At 40.9% G+C, this 19,080-nt stretch overlaps 1 protein-coding gene and 1 long non-coding RNA gene across 3 annotated transcripts in view; one reads left to right on the top strand and one right to left on the bottom strand.

Moving 5' to 3' along the window:
* The window catches only part of ptprea (protein tyrosine phosphatase receptor type Ea), a 228,849-nt gene that overhangs the window by 51,685 nt on the left and 158,084 nt on the right, over positions 1 to 19,080 (top strand). Inside the window, exon 2 of the mRNA XM_068002366.1 lies at positions 14,461 to 14,531. The gene's annotated coding sequence lies outside the window, so the exon portion shown is untranslated. The remainder of the gene's footprint in view (positions 1 to 14,460; positions 14,532 to 19,080) is intronic.
* LOC137340091 (uncharacterized) overlaps positions 1 to 19,080 on the bottom strand; it is a 214,605-nt gene that overhangs the window by 4,840 nt on the left and 190,685 nt on the right. The window contains exon 4 of one of the 2 annotated variants that reach the window (XR_010966699.1): positions 3,831 to 3,971. The exons of the other annotated variant lie outside the window; for it this stretch is intronic. This is a non-coding gene — a long non-coding RNA (uncharacterized lncRNA). Of the gene's footprint in view, positions 1 to 3,830; positions 3,972 to 19,080 lie in introns of those variants that run through there. 2 annotated transcript variants of the gene reach the window in all.

Genomic DNA, 19,080 nt, shown 5'->3' on the forward strand with positions numbered 1-19,080 from the left:
TTTCAAATCGCAGAAAATATTACATTGTCGAGATTTTTTGAACGATTTGCAGTTTAGTTTCAATATGTGAATGATCTGGCCTGAAACAAGTATATTGTACTAATAGATATGGTTTATTGTGACAAAAAAAATAAATTTGTCGGCCCACTTTTTAAAATTTTCCAACACAAAATGAAAATCTTATACACCGTAACTGTTAAATTCAGGGTGTCAGATCTTGGATTCCCTGATGTTGCTACAACTTGTTTTAGACACTGATAAATCCTTCAAGGATAGTCCAGTTTGCTGGTTCTTTTTAAAAAAAAATCCTCCCTTCCTTGTCTCCTTTGCCTCACTCTTTGAACCACATCTTGAACTTTGCTTTTCTTCTCCCACAAATCTCTTAATTCCTCAGCTATTCATCCAGTTTATACCCCTTCTCACTCTTCGCCACGTCTCCGTCACCTCGCAAAGTGTTCAGGGCTTCTTCTGTTGTGGAGCTCATGACGACGACTTGCCTTTCATATAGCACTGTTAATGTAGAAAAACTTCCCAAAGTGCTTCGCAGAGGCCTAATCAAAAGATGGATGCCAAGCCAAAGAAAGAGATATTAGGAGGGGTGATCGGAAGCTTAGTCGACAGGTGGGGGTTTTAAGGAGGGGCTTAAAGGAGGAGAGGTAGGTCAAGAGGCTTAGGGAGGAAATTCCAGAGCATGGGGCCTGGGTGGGTGAATGCCAATGGTGTGGGGTGAAGGACGAGGCAGATTCATAAGAGGTCAGAGTCAGCGGAACAGAAAGTTCCATAGGGGAGGGTGTTTGTCGGGCTGGGGGAGGTCACAGAGATGGAGAGGGACAAGACCATGAAGGGATTTAAACCAAAGCTTAAAAAAATTGTGGTGTTGGGGGACTGGGAGCCAATGTAGGCCACAAGGGCCAGGATGATGGGTGAGTGTGGCTTGATGCAGGTTAAGATACATGCAGCAGAGTTTTGGAAACACTGTTGCACAATGTGGCTGCTTGATTATTAGGGGCTTGAACCCATTGGTAACACTGGCTGGGTGCATTGCACCATTGGAGGCCACTGGCAAAACAGAGCCTCATTAAACCTACAAAATGTATTAAAATGAAGGGGGTCAGCAATTTGGGAAATATGCAAACGTTGTAGGGACCAAAAATAAAGTGGTCATGAGGAAGGGACTTCATGGCCTATAGCTTTTCATCCAAAGAGCAAAGCTGTGTTACTTTGGGATTGTTTGGAGGATAATTACATTTTTGATTTTTTTTTTAGATGGGTTCCTTTTTTGCATTTTGTTTGCTGCATTACTTGAATGTTTTGTTGATGTTTTTTGCATTCTTGACTACACTTTTTGTACATCTTAGAATTTCAGGGAGCTTGAAACTTATTTTAAATATGCTGCTGCACTGGCTATCCCAACCCTGCAGCCTGCATCCTCCCTATGCAGGGCTCCAATCCATGCTGAATGTTAGTGAGCAACCTCTCAAATTAAACTCAATTCAGCAGTTCTGCTAAATATGCTCGGGATGCAAGCTGTGTTTTTTTTAAAGTTGTACAGAAATGCTTAAAAAAAATCAAATATTCTTAGTAATATTATATTCTGCAATATGTACACTTGGAGTGCTGTGTACATTTCTTGGCTCCAGATTATAAAAAGGAGATAGAGGCATTGCAGAAGATGCAAAAAAGATTCACAAGGATGATACCAGAACTGAGAGGATATACCTATCAGGAAAGGCTGAACAGGCTGGGGCTCTTTTCTCTAGAAAAGAGAAGGTTGAGGGGTGACCTGATAGAGGTCTTTAAGATAATGAAAGGGTTTGATAGGGTAGACGTAAAGAAAATGTTTCCACTTGTGGGGGAATCCAAAACTAGAATTCATAAATATAAGATATTCACTAATAAATCCAATATGGAATTCAGGAGAAACTTCTTTACCCAAAGAGTGGTAAGAATGTGGAAAGTGCTTCCACAAGTAGTTGAAGCAAATAGCATAGATGAATTTAAGGGGAAGCTAGATAAGCACATGAGGGAGAGATGGAATAGAAGGGTATGCTGATAGGGTTAGAAGAAGTAGGAAGGGAGGAGGCTCGTGTAGAGCATAAATGCTGGCATGGACCAGTTGGGCCGAATGGCCTGTTTCTGTGCTGTAGACTCGATGTAATAACCTATTGGCTCAATTGGTAGCAGCCCCACCTCTGAGTCTCACTACAGGACTTGAGCACATAAACTAATGCAAAACTGAGAGACTGCTACATTGTCAGAGATACCATCCTTTGGATGAAATGTAAAGTCAAGGCACCGACTGTTCCAGTGATTCAAGTGGATATAAAAGGTCCAATGGTGCATTTCAGAAAGGAGCATTTTCTCCCAGTATCCTGGCCCACATTCCTCAAAAACTGATCAACTGGTGATTTATCTCATTGTTGGGAACTTGCTGTGTACAAAACAGTGTGTTTCCTACATAACAATCTCTACACTCCAAAAAGTAATTGTGTGTGTGTGTGCGCGAGAGAAGTCCTTTAAAATCTTTGAGATTTGTGATAAAGTGCTTTATAAATGGAAATATTCTATTCTTTCTGCTGCCTTTTGTTCTTTCTATGAAAACAGGTAGTGCATTACACTTTGTGGTTCAGTAGTTGAGTTACATTATTTGTCACAGAACTCTTGTTAAGATAAAGTTTTTTTAAGTATGTTAAAAAGTCACGCTTGCTCTCCAGGGCTCATTTGGTCAGCCAACTAAGTTAACTGGTCTCAGCTGGGATCCCAGTAGAGATGTTACTGGTGTTATCTAGTGACCCCTGCTGGAAGGTTCATGTGTGCAGGTCAGGTGAGAACAGATTTGGGCTTGGCTGTAATTACCCCACAGCTAAATATCTTGCTACCACTCACTGTCGAGGCTCATGCATAAAGGGTAGCTACTTGAGTGGGCATCAAAGAGCACACAGGAACTGTACTCCGCCAAGAGTCATAGGCCTAGAAATTGGTTTGTGCCAACCTGCCAGGAATGAACCTGATATTGGGCCTTTGTCCTCGTTGACATGAGACCGGTGAGCTGGAGACACCTGCTGGTCTTTCCCAGCCAGCTCATCGGCAAAGAGGATTTCAATTTTGGGTCACTGAGGTTGCCGGCAGTCGCCCTTAGGTCAATCCTGGGAGAGAGGGGTAAGCGATCGAGTGGGGGCCTGCTTCTCCCCGCTCTACGTTCAAGTAGGTGTTTTTAAAATAAACTTACCTTTTTGGTGGCCTCCAGCCCTCCCTTTAAGGTCACATGTAGACCATATTTAGACCAGGCCGGCTGTGTTCAGGGTAGCACAATATTGTGAAGGGGTCTTCAAACAGGCGTTAAGCCTCCTATTAGCATATGCCAAGGGCTTAGCCTGTTTTAGGCGCCGGCCCTGGACGCTTCTTATTCTGCCTTTACCAATATGGCGGGTGACACACTTCTGGTGCGTAATAAGTGCACGACCTGCTCGCCCTGTTGGATGCTTAGGCACCTTTTTTGTGCCTGAAAAATGGGTGCGCGCCATCAAATTTCTAGGCCATAGCCTTCAGGAAGGAGAGGGGGAGTAAAGTGAGGAAAACTAGCAAAAAAGTAATGACAATGACAACAAAATAATTTTTCCACTTGCTGCTCAGTTCAGACTAAAACTCCTGCTGCTTTAGTAAATATTTCGACAGACCAATTCCCAGCAGTGAACACGCCCAAGCTGGATGAAGTCAACTTGTGGAGGAGGTTTGATCTTTTGTACCATGTCGGCAGCTCGCTTATTTACAAAATATGCACAAAACACAGAAGGGCATTGTGTGTTTAATTACATCAATGACATTACCTATAGTGATCACAAGATATTGGCACAGGTATCACAGTATTAGGTCATTTTTTGAATACATTTTTAGTTTGCAGGGTGATGAAATATTTAAATGGTCCACCTTCGTGAGTGATGAATCCTTCAAGCACACATAATTGGTTCAACCTGCAGAAGAAAAAAAATCGTATCTCCAGAGCTGAGTGCTATTTCTGTTGTAAAAATCCAAATTAAGCTATTCCAGCTAGTGCTAGGTCAAATGGATGCACAGCCACATTTGAAAATGTGATAAGATATTCTTTCACTTCAATTAAAGTTGTTATTTAGATTTTTTTTTACTTGAGTTCTTGGCTGCAGCAGCAAATTCCTGCTGTTAAATGGAACCAGGCACTTTCAGGCATCACAGCTGCACACACTGAAAGGTCAGTTTGTTAGTGGGAAGGTCTGTTCAGAGACACTGAGCTTGCATACTTGAGTACATGTAATATTGCACACCTCCCTCCATCAGCTGGAAAATCCTTTTGACCCAGTACTAATTTAATTGCGTTGCCTTAAATCTAAGAAATTTCATTACTACATTTATAAACATCTCCATCACGTTCATTATGAACACTTCAGCAGGTCATCCATAGCATTCTGAATACATTTTATGTAATTAGTACATCGCGGTGCTTATCGTAATGTCAAAGAACAATCCAATTATAATTTCTGCGATTTACAGAATGTAAAGGTCCTTTTGGAGGAACCTTTTTTATCAAACAATTGTCATAAACAGATTACTGTTTCAGGGCTATTTATTGTGAACATCTAAAATATATGTTTCATATGAAATATTTCATCAGTTTTAAGAGAAGACAAGCAATTGAATCTACCAGATAATTTTAAGCAGTGAAGTCATCTCTGTGCAGCAGGCTACCTTCCTCGTGAAGCTGTAGTTACCAGTAATATTCTCTCCATATTTGACACCTAGCAGGTAATAATAACCACTTCCAGGCCCTTAATGTAATGTTGCATTGACAGCAGGATGGGCAGCATGGTTTCAGGAGCAATTTTGCATTGAATTTCCACCCAATACTGCATTAGGAGAAGCCATTTAGTGCATTATTTTAATCGAATCATATACTTTTCTTCAATTCCAGAATCACTGTATATAATGTGCCAGTGAGTGGTTTATGTTGTGGAAATGAAGTGGGTAATTCTGGATTAAATAAATGAAAGTGGTCATGCAATGGCACCCTTTTATTTTTCATCATCCAAGTACCAATAATATTTGTATAAATTAGTTAATTCTTTGAGTACTGAATATACTTTGCAGCTTTGAAAGTCTGTCCATTTAATCCAACTTCCTGTTGTGTTTAAATAGTGCCTTAACATTTTTTTAATTTAGGAGGCTGGAAAGCAAATAAACTTGATTGTTTCAAGTTTAAACATTCTATAACCAAGGAATAATATTTGTTTTCCATCATCTGCAAATGTTTCTTAAACAATTATGGTGATGAACTTTAGTATGAAAATTAAGGTAGAACAGGAAGAGATAAATAGAAATGCAGTAAATATTCAATTTCACAAATTTATGAATCAGCTTTGAATGTCAAAACTGACAATTAAATTATTTCACTGCTCCCCAATGATTTTATTTGTATTTTATCTAGTTTTAACTGTAATTGTTACGAGTGTGCAGGCCACTTTAATTGTCTTCTGTAAATTGTCCCTTGCCTCTCATTCTTCACTTCTCCTGACACCACTGTTGCCCTATTGAGTATTCCACAATATCAATACTATTAATAATTATAGCACTATATGTCACAGATTCCCATCAATCAATCAGATTGCAGAACCATAGAGCAGAAACCCTTTGACCAATCACATTGTCGAACCAGCAACCAAAACCAGTGATCAACTGGCCAAATTTTAACTGATCAGATCCACAGATTATTGTCCTTTCAACCAGTCCCCTTAACTAAACTACAGAATCAGACACAATGAGATTCCAAAACTATCTCTGAAGTAAAGGGTTCAGCAATAAAAAAGACCAATCATATTTTACCAAAAAAAAATTCGGTAATGCAAAGCCACATGACAATTTTTTATAAATTTGTTCTCCGGATGTGGGTATTTGTGGCAAGGCTGACGTTTATTGCCCATCCCTAGTAGCCCTGAGAAGGTGGTGGTTCTCTACCTTCTTACAACTGAGTGGCTTGTGAGTCAGCCATGTTGGTGTGGGACTGGAGTCATTTATAGGACAGTCCAGGTAAAGACAGCAGGTTTCCTTCCCTAAAGGGCATTAGTGAACCAGTTGGGTGTTTTTACAATTGATAGCTTCATGGTCACTTTTTTACTGATACCAGCTTTTTATTTCCAGATTTTGTAACTGAATTCAAATTCTCAATCTGCTATGGTGGGATTTGAACTGATCTGATCCACAGATTATAGTCTCTGGATTACTATTCCATTAAATAACCACTACACTACCGTACCCAGAATATAACAATTCCTTACCTTTTTCAATCAAAATAAACCTAAACAATTTAGATTTGAATAAACATATAACAACACCCACATAACTTTCCCATTCCACCTTTAAATTGCTTTGGTATCTTCTTCCTCCCACACTACCAGACAGTACCAAAGCCCCATAATTCCAGTGTCCAGTCCAACTCCAACACAACATCCTAGGGCTAACATCCTATGGCCCAACATGACAGAAACATGTGCAGCAGACCAAAGGCTAATGACTTCCTTTGATTTCTGCTCCAACTGTTCTGCTCAATTCTGTGGCTCTCTGCTTGGTGCTCACTACCCATACAGCCTCATCCTGGATAGAGTAGGCTGTCTGTGACCCACCAACTCCTGCGCTTTGTACTTACACCCTGAGCCCTGCCTGGAGCCCAGTCTGACATACCCTATTGCCCCTTGACACAGATTCATAAATCCCCACACACAGCCAGGCTTTGCAGTGCTAACGGACATCAACGAATTATGTAGTGACTCTCAGAAGACTAGCATTAATTGTTGGCCCAATTTTCACTAACTGTAAAATGTGCCACTGAAATACTTAATGAATACTGAATGATTTAGCATAATATAATTACAGAGACTCAAACGCCAATAGATTACTTCAAACATTTGTTGCCCTCATCAAGGTGAGAGTGTTAGTCCTGGGAAATCTCTGTCAAGCACTGCCAGCTCAGGTATAGCTAGATACAGAGTATAGCTCCCTCTATTCTGACCCAACAACTTGCTTCAGACCCAACCTCAGAAGAGAACACCATACTGCAAGTATGACATTTTCTCTATTTCCCACACCAACCATCCTGTGCTCTCACTGAGTGAGATTTAGTGGTGAAGTAGGGACAATTTTTTGCTGTAGGCAATGCCCATTTGGGACTTGATTGAGATTGCACAAGCTCATTTCACCCTTTTCGCCAAGAGATGAAGGAAACTTTCATCTCTCCAGCTTGGGCTAGATTTGAACCTATGTTCTAGAATTGAAAGGCCAGCGATTTAATCCATTCACACTCAGGTCCTCACATTGTAAACATTTATAACCTGTTATATTGGTCAAGCCTGTGGCCTATAAAAAACATTGGAAGTTTAATGTGCCAGTTATATTCCAAAAATAAAAATAATGATGATAACTTGTTGAATTCCAATTTTGTGACATTACATGTTGAAGGAAACAGCTAAATGACAGTGACAGTGATACCCCAAAAATGTAGAGTGCAAATGTGGGCAGAAAGCCTGCATTAAGTTCCTGCTAATGCTATGCCTGACCTGGCTGCTAAGAGAGAATCATTCAAGATGTCTTCCCTGCGCTCCCAACTAAATCATGGTCTTCACTGTCTTTCCCAAGCAGCATAGCCATGACCACGGACTCATCACTTAGGGAATTAAAGATGTAAACCTACAGTTTAAAACTCCACGATGCAATGAGTTAGAGTGCTCGTACACTAGTGTTATACCAGGAAAACCTTGGGAGCTTCCTCCTTTTTGTTAATGGCTGAAAATGTTATTAATGTACCCGTTGTTTTTAATTGCAGCTGGGATTAAACAAATTTTCTTTTGTTAATGAACTATAAGAAGGGTTGACATTATAAAGTGCGTGAAGAGTTGTTGCTGCACTGTGTATTTAGAGTGGTTTGTAACTGGATCGGTTTGTCTCTTCTCAACGTTCCCGCTTACCTCAGCAGAACATACCACTTCTTCACAAGAACTGCCTTTGCATGTTTAATGATAGCAAAAAACAGCTTTGGAGCTAGAATACAACCATACCCTCATCCTCTGTAGAGGATTTTGAATATAGTACTGCTGTTGTTAAAGGTGTTGATGCAGACAACATAATCTGCAACAAACCTCAAACAGTCTCTGTCCTGTTTGGTGTAGGAAGGTGCCCCTTTTCTTTCAGCTTCTAGAAAGTTGTAGATGAAAAGGAAGGGTGATGTCATTTTAAATGAAAGTCAAACACAAAAAGCTGTATTCATTGATATTGAGCTTTTGTTTTGATCCTCTTGGTGTTTTCAGTGCTTACGTATAATGCTTCGGTTAGCGTGATTGTAGCAGTGAACCATTTGGTATTCTTGAATGCAAAAAATGAGACTTCATTAATAAACAACCATCATTTGACTAACACTATTTGAATATTCAGAAAAACTAATGCCCTGAAATTTGATAACTGTTTTATGAGGTAAATTGTTTCTATTTAAATAATGGGGCTGAACTTGCTCCCGAAATAACGGAGGAACTCACCAGCGCACTCAGTTTTTAATGGCGAATCGAAGGAGCAAGTTCCCGCATTTGCACACGTGCACTAAAACACGGAAATCGTGAACTTGCTGCTATTGATTCGCCGGCGATTTGACAGCTGCGTATTAAAGGGCCATCACCGCTGCAATCATTGAAATCAATGAAAAAATCGCAAACTTGCTCATTCGCCCAGCTGAAAAGTAACTAATTACGCCACCAAAGGGTATGCTTAAAAATACCAGGTCTAAACTAAATTTTAAAAGCACGGTTAGTCTTAATGACTGCCAAACAACTAAAAATTAACTTTTAAAAATGCAGAGTCTCATATTACTCATTTTAATAGATTTTGGTCATTTAGTCCTATTTTTTTTTAAATCCCTTCTGTCACTTTAATTTAATTCAATTATTTCTTTGGCTTTTTATGAAAAATTTTTTTTTTATTTAAATGACTTCCAGAATACTAACTTTAAATGAATGAAGTCTGCTTGCCTGCTTGTGGGCATGACTTCTCTTCCTGACAGATTTTGTGGGCGTGTCTTCTATTTTCTCAGACTGTTCTATGTGCATCAACTTACGCTGCTCAGAGGCTGAGTTGATAGCGCACGGTTTTTTAAAAGTTTAAAATCAAGCAAGTCGACGCCACTAATGGGGGGTAGTAGCAAATACATTCGTTAATTTATTTTGTAGGAGATGCAGTGAGGGTTGCCATGTCGCTCTGCACAAGTTCTGGCCCAGCTTGAGCTCTATGGTATGGAATGGCTCTTATCACTGCTCGTAACTAGTTTGTGATAACAGAGGGCTACAGGACCACTGCTCCCTCTAAGCTGCGTGCGTGCCCGGCCGTGCAGCAGTCTGTTGTGGGCCACGCACTTAAACATTCCGTTTGTGCACCAAGCCAATGCTCTCGGCCCCCCTCTCACACTGACCAGTGCCTGGACCCCAGGCCCTTCTCCAGCTCTGCCTCCCCGGTCCCCAGTGCTGCAGCCCCAGGTGGGCTGCTTTGCCTCTGGTGCTGGGGAGTGTCCGAGTGTCCGATCCCGAGGCTCCGACCCCGGAAGGCGGCGGATTCAAGGTCTCATTCTTTTTCTTCCTGAGCCCCTCAACTTCATCCAGTAGCGTAATGTTGGCGAGTGGTGATTGATTGCCCTGGGAACCAATAGGAGGGCCAAGGGGGCAGCATGTTCTGCACCAATCGTGGTTCTTGAGAGGTGGAACCTGAGTCAGTGAGTCAGGTGAGTTTGTGTTCCTGTTAAACAATTTATCATTTAGAAGCTAAAATGAGATTTGTTTTGTCAAGAAAACAGTTTAATATTTGTCAGTATTTTGTTTTCCTGGAGTCCCTATTATGAGTTTCAGATGCTTTAGTGCCATGTGGACCAGGTGTTTAAAGGTCATTCATTTCCCTCTTTCCATGTGCTGTTAGTTAAAGGTTCAAAGATTGATTTCCCCCTCATTATGCATCGATTTGTGATATTTAGAACGACAGTGTCTCACCTTTTCTGCACCTTTAGTAGTTAAAGTAACATCCTTCCTATTAGTCTTGAGTCACATTCTGTACTGGGGGAAATGGCTGTCTATTTTGGTGGCTTCTGCCTTTAAAATTCTAATCCTCTCGTCAAATCCCTCCAGACAATGTCTATGGCTGTAACCCTCTTTTTATCAGGAAAAACTGTTTCCAGTGACAGAAGGGTCAGTAACCAGAGGACACAGAATTAAGGTGATCAGCAAAAGAAACACTTTATGCAGCACGTTGTTATGATCTGGAATGCACTGCCTGAAAGGGTGGTGGAAGCAGATTCAGTAGTAGCTTTCAAAAGGGATTTGGATAAATACTTGAAGTGGAAAATTGCAGGGCTATTGGGAAAGAGCAGGGAAATGGGACTAATTGGATAGCTCGTTCAAAGAGCTGGCACAGGCATGGTGGGCCGAATGGCCTCCTCCTGTGCTGTAAGATTCAATGACTATCCCGTGGCTCCGGCCCCAGCCACCGCATTGTTTACCACGTTGCTAGGAAATGCAGTCAGTGAGCAGCTGATTGGCTGCATGGAAACCAGGCCAGGAAGTAAAATCGAAACTGATGCGTTTGTCAGTGCCCAATCAGAGTCCGGGCATCTCTGCCCAATCAGAGATGAGGGGCCCATACATAGAGGCAGCCAAAACTAATGAGACCTGCAAGATGTACAATGAGAATCAGGGGGCAAACTCTCCAGTGCTGGAGTCATACCTAGCACAAAGGAAGATGGTAGTGATTGTTGGAGGCCAATCATTTCAGCCGCAGGACATTGCTGCAGGAGTTCCTCAGGGCAGTGTCCTAGACCCAACCATCTTCAGCTGCTTCATTAACGACCTTCCCTCCATCATAAGGTCAGAAATGGGGATGTTCACTGATGATTGCACAGTGTTCAGTTCCATTCGCAACCCGTCAGATAATGAAGCAGTCCGTGTCCGCATGCAGCAAGACCTGGACAACATCCAGGCTAGGGCTGATAAGTGGCAAGTGACATTCGCGCCAGACAAATGCCAGGCAACGACCATCTCCAACAAGAGATAGTCTAACCACCTCCCCTTGACATTCAACGGCATTGCCATCGCCGAATCCCCCACTATCAACACCCTGGGGGTCACCATTGACCAGAAACTTAACTGGACCAGCCACATAAATACTGTGGCTACAAGAGCAGGTCAGAGGCTGGGTATTCTGCGGCGAGTGACTCACCTCCTGACTCCCCAAAGCCTTTCCACCATCTACAAGGCACAAGTCAGGAGTGTGATGGAATACTCTCCATTTGCCTGGATGAGTGCAGCTCCAACAACACTCAAGAAGCTTGACACCATCCACGACAAAGCAGCCCACTTGATTGGCATCCCATCCACCACCCTAAACATTCACTCCCTTCACCACTGGCGCACTGTGGCTGCAGTGTGTACCGTCCACAGGATGCACTGCAGCAACTCGCCAAGGCTTCTTCGACAGCACCTCCCAAACCCGTGACCTCTACCACCTAGAAGGACAAGGGCAGCAGGCACATGGGAACAACACCACCTGCACATTCCCCTCCAAGTCACACACCATCCCGACTTGGAAATATATCGCTGTTCCTTCATCGTCGCTGGGTCAAAATCCTGGAACTCCCTTCCTAACAGCACTGTGGGAGAACCTTCACCACACGGACTGCAGCGATTCAAGAAGGCGGTTCACCACCACCTTCTTAAGGGAAATTAGGGATGGGCTATAAATGCTGGCCTTGCCAGCGACGCCCACATCCCATGAACGAATAATAAAAAAAAAAATTGGAAGGCAATAATTTGTTAAACCCTGCTGCGGATTCAATGGAGGGAGGGGAGGGAGGGAGGGGAGGGAAGGGGAGGGGGCAGGAGAGTTTTAATTAAATTGTTCCCTATCCCCAAATTCGCACTGACTGATTTGACAGCTGTCTTGTATTTCTTACTCAATGTAAATATTCTGATTGCACACAATTTATTTCTGTTTGAATCAGTCATTAAGCTGATTCAACAAAAAGCTGATTGGAATCGTTCCCATCAGATAATTTTTAATAAAATATAACGAGACTGGTCTGCTCAATCCTAGTGTAACTTAAGAAACCCATTCCATAAAATATATAAATTTATCAGGCAATATAACATTAAATTGTTACAATTATCCATTATTTTGTACCTTTGTTCCGTTTGTTATTTACCCTGAATAATGTTTTCTAAAAAGATGTTCTATTTAGAGTTGTGATTTTTTTTTTACGGTGGCACACACAGCTTTTATATCGGTGCACAAACTCAAATTCATTCTGCACATGGCCAAAAAAATATTAGAAGGAACCTTGAACAGGACAGAAAACAGCAAGGCACTAATGAACACAACACGACCACCTTCACCGGTTCAGTTAAATGATCAGAGACTAATTTGAGGGAATTTTTTGGTTGTTAATTTTCTCCCTTTCTCTCCTGATCATGCAGGGAAACAAGATCTGGTATCTTGCCCAAGCGACCATTCTCTGAGAGTACAGACGTCGTATTGTCTTGCACTACACATGAATATGAATTAAAACCTCCTCATTTTGTAATTGTATCTTCTACAGGTACAATTGGCTGCATCCCATGGCACTACTGAACAAATGAATTACCCAATTCCTGAAACAAGTATTGCTCCCACTGCAGCAACTAATAAATCAACATATCCCTCCTGCAAGCACCTGTTATGTGAAATGGCTTCACAAGAACATGTATCTGTGTGTCAACAGTTGAAAATTCAATAAAGAAAAATAGTGTTACCTTCTTCAGCAATAAGTCAGACACCCATTGTCAGTCTAACAGCTGAAGTGCTGCTTTTGACAGCCTGGCTACCATCTGTTAAACTTAACACCTTTGCCAGTGACACAGTTCTTGAATCTTCCTGTACTGAATATAATGCAAACACTAGCTATAGGATGTATCTGCTTGATAGCTGCACCATTTTGCTTTTACTCAGAGTTGTCAACTAAGCAGCAAAAAATGGCATTCAGTAGTCCATGATTTGCAGATCACAAATATCTGTGTGAAAGTTTTTAATTTACACACTGGATCTTTGTGTTTGGATTTTAAACAGTGCTTCCCTTTCCCACTCCATTTACAGATTGCTGTCTCATCACCACAAGCCATTGAATTGCTTTCCACTGCATTTTCTTGTGCGAACAAACACTTCACCTGCTTTATTAGCATTTTCAACGAGATGAGAAAGTATTTTAAAGTAGAATTAAAAATAGATTCTAGATGCACTGTGGCATTGGTTATCTTCCTAATTGCAAATCATTTAGAAATACTTTTTTATTCGTTCATGGGATGTGGGAGTTGCTGGCAAGGCCAGCATTTATTGCCCATCCCTAATTGCCCTTGAGAAGGTGGTGGTGAGCCGCCTTCTTGAACCACTAGGTGTATAACTTAGGAGCTCAAAGAATCCTGCCAACCTTGATAGCAGCAGTACTGTAAGGTCAGTGCGGCAATGGTGCTTCTTCTGGAGGAGTTGAGACCACTTACATAGATACTTCTTCTTGATATAAACAGTGATGTAAGCAGCTCCAGCTGCTTGTCTTCTAGCAACAGATGGGATGAGTGCTCAATCTACCCCTACAGACAAGTGACCAGTAATGCAGCATCACTATTACAGGCTGTACAAACCTCCTCCACCCATCAGGGAACATTTAGAAATAAAGTAGTGAATTCTGACTTTCAAACAGCTTATGCATGCGAGTTGTTTGTCCGTTACTGTTGATGCTGTGCAGTCTGCCCCACAATATTAATGGGGCAGGTTGCACAACACCAGGACTATTACAGAGCCACTTTGTTTGAAGCAGTTGTGTCACAAAAACACAACATAAGTTATGCAAAGCCAGACTCTTGTGTTTCTTTGCATAAACCACTGAATCCAACAGTAACAACTTGAATTTATATAGCACCTTTCATGTTCCAAGGCGCTTCACCACTGGGAAAATGGAAAGCAGATACCAAGCCTGGAAAGGTGTGATTCAGGGGGTTGACCAAGAGATGGGTTTGAGGAGTTTTTGAAAAGAGAAGAAAGGTGAAGAGGCAGACTAATTTAAGCAGAGAAGCAATTCATGTATTGTGTTTATACCACAGATTACATGATTTTGAAGTTAAAGCTGGAAAGTTAAATCTATTTTCTGTTCACTTATTGCGTTATTACACAATTGATTTGTTTACAGAGGATAGTGAATGAGTGATATAATACTGGTTTGGTGTCTAATGAAGTGTCTACACAATCCTATATTGCCCCTCGAGGCTTAGGGTTAGTTTAGATGCCAATCCGCATATACCAAAACACGTCAATGATTCTGATATTTTTATTCTGAGTCGTTTTCCATGCTGTCATCCAGAAATATAATCTTACAAAAATTTCTCCACATAGATTAATTAAAGAAGATTAATGCTGATGAGAATGGGGCACAAGCAGGAGAAAGAGTGATGCAAACGGATGAGGTGAGTGGTGTTCAAAAATCTATTTGTATATTTAAATCAAGCATCAGTTGTGCCAAATTTAACTCGGTGTTTTAATTTTAGCACGTGAAAGGCCAAGATAGGATCAGGTATGGGCAAAGAATGAGGAAACTCCACTGCCCATTTGCTTGGAAATAGTAGAGATTAAGAAATAAATTACCACTTCTGTGATTAGCTTTTTCTTCAACTTTCTTAGACTGTTCCATGGTGAACCTCAGTTAAATGGCTTTGAGATCCCAGAAAATGTGAGCCACTGTTTTGTAGGCACTAATATACCTGGGTAGGTCTCCCAGTAGCTACTCGAGTTACACGTATCTATGAATAATTATGAGATTAGTACGCTGGTTCTTCTCAAATTTCACATCTGTGAAGTGCCTTGAGACGTTTTTCTAGGTGCTACATAAACGCAAGTTGTTGTTGCTCTTGTGAGGCAGGTTATTGTTAGTCAAATGACTAAGTAACAAAAGAACTATTTGTGCCTCAAAATGAATGATCGGTGGAATGTTTGAACCAAGAAGCTGGCTACTTACTAACTGTCCAGTGTAAATGCACAATTTAGAATTCATGATGAATTTTTCTGGGCAAAATGGTTATATTTTTTTAAAATTCTGATCGTAGATCAGTACTGTATAAATCTTGCATAATGACGTTCATGGGACAAATGATTGCATTCCTGATGACTCAGATGGAACTTGCACTGTCCAGTTTGAATCTGAGTGATAGACAGGAAGGTTCCAGATAGTGGGGTAGCTGGTGAGAAGTGCCAGCACGCTCCTGGTGTCCAGTGTGCGGGAGAGGACTTCAATTTTAAAAGGCCCCTTCAGGAGTGCAATCCTGCATTCCACAAATTTTAAAGTTTCTTACACCCTAGCTCTTCTCATCAGCTACCCTACAGGCAGCCAGCCCTGCTCTGTTCCAGACATCTGCAGCCATTTCCACTGCCCTCTCCAAGGTGGGAATCCCGCTGGGAGCCTGACAAAATGAGGATGATTATGCTGACCCCAGAAAATCTGACAGGCCAAGTTAGATGGGCACAAAGCCACACCAACTTCACTCTGGCTTTCTACCAAAGTGGAAAGCCCTGTTCAGTATTGTAAATACAGATGAATATACTTCAGCATTTAACACGTCCAAACATCTTGAATGATCTGCAAGACAAGTCCCTAACAAACACTATGGCAAAAATCTCTCAAGATCTTCTCCTGAGGTGTGTATATTAGGCAGTCTGAGATATGTATTTTATACAGCTAGCAGCAACCAAAAATCTATAATTACCATAATTATTGCTTAAATAAACCTTCACCTCATGTGTGCTGTGATCTAGAGGAAAGAATCCAATAAATAATTCTTCATAGGCAAAAATGCTTGTCACACCTGGCCTTTCTAGGGAAAAAGAAATTTAAATGGCTGGCCCCAAGACTTACCTGCTATTTCCCCTTAGGATTAAGTCTGGGACATTAGATTGCTAGTAGCTATAGTAAGTAGTAACTCTAATACTCAAATGATGCAAAGCAATGTAACAACATGTGAAAGATACAGAATTTTTCACTTTTGCATTCCTGATAAAGAAATGGAAATTACATTATATTAACACTGACACAAAATGCAGTTAGAGAACCAGCTCCAATAACTTTAGTAACATAGCTCTGGCTCTGGTTTTGTGCTGCTGTGCTTTCAACCTCTGCTTTCTCAAAATAACTATAGACAAGTATTTAAAATGAAAGTAATGTGGGGCAAAGGTTTCCTTTGTGAGCTCTCTGACCTTTTTCAGTTGAAAGCAACAGTGCCTGTGGTATAACATTGCAGGATGACATCTTCTTCATGACTCCCATTTATGTCTTCATTGTGAGACACCCATGGACTAGAAAGTGGGAACAAAGCCAAATACTCTTCAATACTGTTCATAATGCTGATTTGACAAACTTGCTGATAAGCTCAAATTGAATGTGAAGGTTTATTTAAGCAATAATTATGGTAATTATAGTTTTCAGAGATTAAAGTACTTCAAACGTCTTTTTGAAAAAATTGAAATGCACAGTAATTGGCTTTCTGTAACTTCCTTGGAAGTACTTCATCTCCATTTTTTTCTCTATATTCATTTTTAAATTGTTATATTGGACCTTCTTGTCTGTCCTACAGTTATGGAGATTCTTCCTTTTTATTTAGCTAGCTGAACACTACTCCAAAAACTTAATTTCTACTGGAGTACAGTTTTTAATTTTAGTTCCATTTGTCACTTTAGCCCTTCTTGATTTTCGCTTTCCTTTGGGAGGGGAGTAGTCTCCAACTTATTGAGCTACTTCCTGTCTCTTTGTCCTACACCTCTTTCATTTTTCTACTCGGTGTATTTCTTTCCATAACTTTTATTTTATCTGTGCTGGATTGTACTTTTCTGTTTGGGCCTATCTCTACTTTTTAATTCTGTACTTTTCTCAAGTGTTTTTGTTCTGACCTTTCTTGCTTTCCACTGCTTCAGACCTCAGTCTCACGAACGTTGTTCCTGTTTCACTGCCTGTCTGTTTTAATTGATGTTCTGCCTTCTCATTTTTCTTTCTTCCTCCATGCTTTCTGAGGAGGACCTGCATTTGTTATAACATACTGTTTGGGTCTCCACTCCCTGAGCTAGCTACAACCTGCCCCCATTCATAATATCTGTTTCTTCCTGCAAACTTGTGGCCCTTTTTACATGGTTCCTCTATTTAGTGCACTTCTTCTGCATGCTCAGCAGCATATTGCTTTGCCCTGGAAAAAACTTTTCCCAATATGCCTCTAGCATTGTCCCAACATGCCTTTTCTGTCACTGCTACTGTAATTCCCCTTTGGGTATACCTGCCACATGTGTGATGGCTACTAATTCAAATGGCCATCCATCTGACCCTAATCTTGCTTTTCATTGGTCCTTACTCTCCAAGTCCAGATATCACTTTCACTAAATATATCCCCAATTAACTCAACAAATAAGCTTACATATGTAATGTATATACAATAACACCAGCCCATCTGAATGGTAGTCTTTTGAAACTAGCAATAAAATACAAAAGGAATACCACTCAAGGTTACTCATTTCCCATGTTTATTATCGGAATAGCAGACTGGGACAGTATAATAATTTCTTTCCTAATTGAAAAAAATTCAAGAGTTCTAAACACTGCACTCTGGTATTGCTTTTATAGTATCATCTATCTTTTGAGTTAAAACAGACGTGACAATATTCAGCATTACCCAGCTGATGATTTTAAAATACAAAACAATGTAACGACAAAAACAAACCTTCAGAAAAACAGTTCTTGTTATAAAGACATTTTATTTTGCATTGATACCAAGTATTTTCAAACATAAAAGAATAATTTATGTAAAAACAAAAAGTATGATTGTATGTTACTCCTACACTGCATATTGGCAGTTGAAGGAGGCGTTGACTTGCTGATTCCCGTTTGGAAGCGTGCATTAACAGGTTCTTAGGGAGAGGGTGGGTGAGTAAACACTAACTGCATTGTTGATAACAGAACTCAAAGAGTTTGGTCTTCTCTAGCTGATATTCACTGATATTTTATTTCAATTTCTTGAACACACTGTTGAAAGTGAATTAATTTTCTAAAATGACGTAATATATTACTTTTTGTTTATTCTACAAGTATAGTAGATTGGTAACTAGTATTCTGGGCAAGGAAAGGTATCTGATCTCCATATTGGAGAAGATACCATTCAGGTTCTGGTGTGATGCTGCATTTCACCAATGCATGAACCTCACTGCACAGTCTTTTGCACCCAGTTGGATTCATGGGTAATGTGGGTGATATTCTGCTCATAAAATGAGTAAATAGTTGTATTTTTTACAGCTTTTAAAACATTTGTTTAAATAAAGAATGAAAGAAATGTTGACTCTACCTATTGATCGTCTTACAGGAGCAATATGGCTGCTGTATGCTGTGATTATGTGAATCTCTGGCATTGTGAACTGTGGATCATCAGTTAGAATGTAAAGTGAGAGAAATGGGTCTATAAATCCTCAGACCCACTGCAGTGGACTCGCTCCACTGTTGATTTCTGCCTCTGACCTCACCGATGTATCTGAGGTCCGGGTGGGATTATCTGATTTAAATATTTTTGGTGGGCATCTGTGCCAGTATAGGTGCATCTTGGGCATCCAATGGAGGGGTTGGAAGATTTGGCCCTGGATAACTGCATGATGGTGCCACTTACATCCACTCTCCCCGCCCCCCCCCCCCACCTCGCTGGGTACTGGTGTAGCTCCCCAGGTCATTTGCCCCCTTGGTAAGAGGGTTGATGGGGAGGGGAAAAAATTTCCCCCCCACCCCCCACTCCCTATTAATGTTGGGGGCTTTGTATGGGCTGTATGGAACTTCTGCTCTCCCCAGGTCCCATTGGAAACTCACTGCTGAAACTCTTCTGGGCAAGGACCCGGCATTTCCAGGTTCTGCCCAATTTTACTCATCTAATAGGCCTCTTGTGCCCACTTTACCCCCCTCCCCCATCTCCAAGGGTCATTGTTTTTATTTTGAGCTTATTT

The sequence above is a fragment of the Heptranchias perlo genome, chromosome 21 (genome assembly GCF_035084215.1).
Source record: "Heptranchias perlo isolate sHepPer1 chromosome 21, sHepPer1.hap1, whole genome shotgun sequence".
Taxonomy (NCBI): Eukaryota; Metazoa; Chordata; class Chondrichthyes; order Hexanchiformes; family Hexanchidae; genus Heptranchias; species Heptranchias perlo.